Genomic DNA, 6,755 nt, shown 5'->3' with positions numbered 1-6,755 from the left:
CTCCAGGAATGATCCTATACTCTGGGTGAGAGCAGTTGGCAGGGTAGCAACTCGCCGGAAATCCAACTCTGGGCAGTTGACTCGCACAAATGCGAGGGCAATCTGGGCACCCTTCACTAGTTGGAGGCGAACCAATTCCTTCATTTTCTCCTTGCCGTGAAACTTCACCATCAAGCTGCCCAGTCCAGGAGGCACCTTCTCCCGTGGCCATAAGGCCCGATGAGTCGAAGCTAGCATGTCACGGCAGGAAGTGAAGTACCTCTTGACCTGTTTGATCCACTCGATCAACAACATCAAGTCGTAGCTCCTCGACTGATCCAGCCAAAAGGGTGATGGGTCATGAGCTCGGCGAGCCTGAATTGCAGCATTCACTCTGACCTTCTCATCATCAGGGTCAAAGCGAACAGCTGCACAAAAGAAGATAAGATTACTTTGCGAACCGACATGAAAGGCAAAGTCTTGAGAACCTATACCGTGGATTTGACCGCTCAAGTTACGAAGCTCTCCAAAGACAAACTCCTCTCGGTTGGTTGCAGCTTTCAGGCTAGACTTGCTACTTTCAGCGTCACCCAGCGTGTCACGCTTCAGCTTAGCGAGCCGAACCTCAACTTCTTGCAACTGCTCTGGGGACAGAGTCGTCTCAGTTTGACCCTTTTCGCTAGGGTTGGCTGGAACATCGTTGGGAGAGGCTGCCTTTGCAGCTGGAACCGGGTGACTTGATTGTCCTTTTTCCCTCTGCGCGAAAAAAGATTCAAGTTACCTCATCATTTATCCTAAAAACTCCTTCAGGGGTGGAGATAAAGACCTTGGATTTCTTTCCAAAAAAAAGCTCAGCTAGAGTAGTTCTTTACAAAGCAAAAGAACAGAAGAAGAAGATTCACAAGGGAGAAAGAGAATCAAATATATCTAGTGAAAGATCGCCCACCTCTGGGCCACCAGATGAAGCTAGGTTTATCTCCTCGATTGATTTACGAGGTTGCCGCAACGAGACCTCAGCCAATTCTTTGCCTTTTCCCATAAAGGGTCCTAGGCTGATCGTGTCACCTGCCCTCGATCGAGTCGATTAAGAGGCTACTCGACGGAGAGTGTCTTCCTCGACGCCATGTGCAAGAGCAAACGTAAAGAACAACTCAGCGTCGGTCGTCGACTGATGCTGGCAGTACTTCTCTACCGTGTCTTGACTCGCAGTAAAGAAGTCAATGAGCCCGTTCAGCGACTCCGGCACTGACCCATCAGGAAACATTTTCCTGATTACAGTGGTCAGAATCTTCGTCACCTGCCGGAAAGACGGGAGTCCATACGTTGCTAGAGACGACTCTTTTCGACAGCTGCTTCCTTCCGCTCCTAACGGCACTGATCCAACTCTGCTCGAAGGAACTCCCGCTCTACCTTCATCTCCTCGAACTCTTCAATAAGAGTTGTCATGGAGCGGATGATCGGCTAAAAACAAATAGCAGTCTCAAGTTATTTCTTGAGCATCACTCCCACCGGGAGGCAAAAACAATAACAAAAGACAAATTTGCTCACATGGTGTCTCGGTGCAAGAGTCGTTGCTTGAGAAATGGTCGACTCATCTGGTTGACTCCCTCTGCTCGTTTCGGAAGGATGAGCCGCTGAGGCTCCTTCGGCATGAGCTGCCTTTTCCTTAGTCGGCTGGTCCGACCTTTTAGAGTTCTGACCAGTCGATTGAATCTCGGGAGCCTTTTTGCCCTCGACCGAGCCACCAGTATGGCTGAGCAAGAATTTTTAGAGGTTCAATAAAATCTCTAGAATGCTGAAATAGGATCGCCAAAGTACTCACCTGCCACGGTCGAATCGAGCAAGAAGGCCAAAACGACGAGCCGCAACGGGCCCGTCGGACTTGGTTCTCTTGAACGCAGGTACAGACACCGACGGCTCGATATTCAGGTCCCTCGTGCCTATTGGTCGGGTCTGTACCGGCGGATTATCATCTTCTCTGCCACGCTTCTTTGCCGGTGGAGAAACGCTGCTCGGGTCATTGTCGGGTCCCTGGAATAAAAAATATGATCAGAAAAAATTCATGTCAAGACTGCAAGGTTTGTTAGAAGCCTCGATGATTACCTTTTCCCGGGGCCTGTCAGGTCCATAGGGAGCCACTGGAGGGTCAATCTCGCATGGCTCTGACTCACCCAAGTCAATGAGCCATCGAACCCGTCGACACACTTCAGTCGAATGAAATTCCACGGTACTAATCCGGGTCGGGTCACGAACCCCTTGATATGCCCACATGGGATGAGCACGAGCTTGCAGAGGTTGGATTCTTCTCCGGATAAAAGCTACAATGAGGTGAATTCCAGTGACCTTCAGCTGAGGAGTCTCCATGAGAGATAAGACTTGGGCCATCAGAATCTCAGCCTCTTCGCCCTTTGTTCCGCCCAACTTATGACTCCAGGCCGTTGTCTTCTTTACCGAAGCTGACGCGGAAAATTCAGGGAGACTGAAGCCACGCCCTTTGGCCGGCACATCCATGACATAAAACCACCTCGATTTCCATCGAGAAAGTGATTCCCTCGCTCGGAGGTTGAAGAATTTGGCATCTGCCTGAGTTTTGATGTCCACACATCCAATCGCATCCTTGCCATGGCACTGGATGGTGAACATTCTCTTCCAAAGACCCAGGTGTGGGTTTATACCAAGAAAGCATTCACACAACGTCACAAAGCACGCGATGTGGAGATAGGAGTTTGCAGAAAGATTATGAAGTTGGAGCCCGTAGGCCAAAAGCAAGCTACAAAGGAAATGATGGACTGGAAATGCTAAGCCGCGGGTGATGAAATCGTAATGCACCACTCACTCTCCATGCATGGGGCGATACCTCCTCGCTAGGAAAACGCACATGCCTAGGCCGCGGGGACATCAACCCTTCTTCTTACATGCCGGCCACCCTTTCGCGATCCACGGAGGACAGCAGCCAAGCTTCTGCGCTCTTCTTGCTCTTCCCCATTTTACTGGGTCAAAAGACGTTCTTGTCAGGGAACACGAAGGTTTTGGCTATGGAAGCTAAAACCTTGGGCGCCTGAGCTCTGGGTGCGGGGAGGAAGAAGAGTTAAACTAATTTACCCTACCTCCATTTTTATCCTTACCTTGGCAAAAAATCTGGGACGCACGATCTCGTTCGTGGCCACGTATTCCGCATCAATCGGAATATGAAACGGCAAGCATGATAATAACTGCTTACTTCGTGGGCGCGAGAATCAATGAGATCATCATTGTGTCTCGTTTTACTACGCGAAGTGTGATTGTTTCTCCAGTGACGCACGCCTACAGTATGCCTAGCTGTCAGGCTAGGCTGTGCATCCAGTCACATCAGTTGACCAAACGGCTCTTCACCTCCAACAGGTATGTCATCAATGACGAAGTCTGACTCGCATATTATGACTCAAACTATCATTCAAAACAAAATTCGATCATAAAAATGTGGAGACTCGTCTTTAGCCTTGAATACAAAGATTCTCATTCGAGTCATTAACTAATCGACTGTTGGTTTATATTGGTTAAAGACTTCATACAGTCAGCTATTGTTTATTTTTTACTTACAACAGTAAAAATAGGGTAATGACCCTGACACAAATCAGTCGATTTCATATAATCGACTCAATTGAGTCGCACAAGCTGCGTCACCTTGGTTGTTTATGCTCATTCGCGTAACAGTAAGCCTCTTGGATTTCGTCCAAAGAGCCTGGAGCCGCAGCAGCTGCACTGCTCTAGTAAACCCATGCACATTGCATGAAGATAGGCCTCATGGATCATTCCATCGAGTCTGAAATCGCACCAGCTGCGTTATTTCAGCAAGCCCATGCTCATTGCATGAAGATAAGACCCAAAAGTTCTCTATCGGGTCTGGAATCGTACCAGCTACGTTATTCTAGTCGAATCCGTACTCATTGTATGAAGGTAAGTCCTAAAATTTAGGCCTGGATATGCATCTACTGCATCCCTCCAGTAATAATTCTCACTTAAGGGTCGTTCCCTACAACCATGTTCATTACATGAAGATAAGACCCGTAGGCTTCCTATAGGGCCTGGAAGCGCACCAGCTGCGTATTTTCAGTACAAGCAATCTTGATGAATGAGTTGAGTACTTGAAAACTGGAATTCGACTCTATAATACCCCAGCAGGCTAAGTCGAAATTCGCCAGTTGCCAGGTTCGAGCCCAGGGACTCGAATGCTGATGAAAGCTAGTGTTGTATTCTCCCTAGAGCGATTAACTAGACTCAACTTCTCGAGTATCTAGGCACATTAAGCATATATCCCTACGCAACACTTCTCATTGCATATTGATTTGACCTGCTATCAAAATCATATGGTGAAACTGTTACTTAAAGTCGAACATCAAAACATCGGCTCGGACATTCTCTGAGTCGAAACGCTTCTCATTCGAAGTCAACTCGATGAGATACCAATTTTGCAGCATCATGCAACTGGCTCAACAGCAAAATGAGTTCATTCTTTACGGAGAAAGACTCTACTCAAGTCTTCGACTCAACTAGGCACTTGGGGGCTACTGACGTGGTTATGACTAACCACGTATTCGACTCAAGTATACCCGTTGCAACCCAGCTGGGGCCCACAAGGAAGCCTACTACGACTCCAGGAGTCTACATGCCAAATCTTGCGACTCAAGATAAGGGATATTAATTAGAGTATATTTCCTCATTGTAACCGACTTGGACTCTACCTTAGACCTGAGTTTCTGCATATATACAGGACCAGGAGGGGGAGCCAAGGAGACACCCCCAATTTAGATACAAGTCTCCTAGAGGCACTCATTGACTCTGTGCATCTAGACTCTACGGCACCCCATTGTAATCGACTCAGCAATACAGATCCGACATGCAGGACGTAGGGGTATTGGCTCATCGAGGGCCCTAAACCTGGGTAAATCGTGTCCCCTGTGTCCTTGTTTGCCGACGAGTTCGCCAACACACACTCGAAATCTTTCCTTGATACAAGTCCATCAATATGGACATTGTCGAAGTCACATCTTTGTCATTGGCGCCGTCTGTGGGAAAGACGTGTGTTGGAGTCGCGATCTTAGCGGTTTCAGATCCAGAAAGACCATCATCGACTCAGGCGGAGTCGGGGATCCTCGAGTCCCCTACCGCTCGTCACAGGGGTGTTGATTTAGGAAATTGATGAGGGAAAGGTCATAAACCAACGTTTATGGACTTAATCCCATTGATGGCGCCCTGATCAGGAAACTAACCAACTTATGGTTTCGGCCCCCTGTCGCACAGCACCTTATATAAAGGGGGGTCTAGCTCCCTCGGGTTCTCTCTGGTTCACGCAAGGATATCGCCATACCCAACAACCTAACAACCCCTACCGATCTAGGGAGTTGCTGAAGCGCACGGGAAGACCGCTGCCACCGACAGCTAGTGCCATCGGCATTCTGGACAGCGCCGTCCTACGAGCACTGCTACATCTACAGCTCGCTATACCAACATCAGACCAGTGCATGTAAATGTCATTTCTATAAATGTTTAAGTCTAACATGGTGATGACAAGATCAATCAGGCACTGCAGTCCTCATATGATGCTCTGATCACCCAGATGGACCCTGTAGTTGGCTGCAGACAGTGTGCCCGGCAAGCTAACGTCAGACTTGTACAAGCTCTCCACTGATTTCCGTGAGCAGAGATGGATCACCAAACCAAGGCGCAGGGTCCGGCTCTTCTTTGTCTGGCAAATAAATTTTCTGACGGTTCTCAATCCTATTAGTCACTTTCGGTACGAGCTTTATTGAGGCAAACGACACAACATAGAAGGAGCAATAAGGTGTGTTCAATGCGGGGCAAAGTTTTGGTAGGAGCTTTATTGAGGTAAACAACACCGCTGAGAAGGAGCCAGAAGGTGTCACCATTCCGTTCATTGTTCCACAAATCCCTAGCTCCGGCGGGGGCTCCACGGCTTCAAGTCACGGCCTCTTCCCCTCGAGCACCCCTACGGCCTAAGATCAGGGCCGTGGGCTATTCCAAGCTCTAGTTCTACCAGTTTGGTGTCAGAGCCAGCGATCTCCAATGCTCTGATCACCATGAACCCCGATGATAACGCCACAACAGTTGCTAAGGTGCAACAGGTCATTCGCCATCAGATTTGCGACAAGATCAATCAGACGATACAGTCCTTTATATGCAATGCAATATATATGCATTTCAATAGTTTTATGCAAGTCAATGTATATGTGTTCGAACTTGTATGAATGAAGTGAAATTTTGGCATATGCCATGGATTATTTGTTTCTGCATGATTTGAATGTTTTGGTTTAACATTGTCATCACCACTGACGTTGTGGTCAAAAAGACATCGGCGGTGACATTTTCTTTTTGCCATGGAGGGTTCATCATTGATGTCCAACCGTAGGAAGTGTCAGGAGTGTAACTTGCAGTACTATCAATCCGGTTCATGAAAATTATACTTTTGACACTTCTTATGGAAGAAGCATCTGGAGTGGTGTTATCACATCTCCGGCGCATGGTTACTAATGCTTCTGTAACACGTCAAAGGAGACGTCAGAGATTAGCTATCCTGTAATAGTGAATGTAACAAGCTTAAGAGATGAAACTGAGACAGTGTGTGCATACTCTCTGACATGTTAGTCGCTTTTGGTATCGGGGCTGTTTGGTTTGAGTATAAAGTTGTCCTACCAAAAATTTGGCTAGCCAAATAATTGGTGATGGTTTTGCTAGCCCATGAGTTGCCAACTTTGGCCAAAAAGTTGAACTAAAATGGA

This window comes from Brachypodium distachyon, chromosome 1 (genome assembly GCF_000005505.3).
Source record: "Brachypodium distachyon strain Bd21 chromosome 1, Brachypodium_distachyon_v3.0, whole genome shotgun sequence".
Classification (NCBI taxonomy): domain Eukaryota; kingdom Viridiplantae; phylum Streptophyta; class Magnoliopsida; order Poales; family Poaceae; genus Brachypodium; species Brachypodium distachyon.
Note: the sequence above shows the minus strand (reverse complement) of the source record.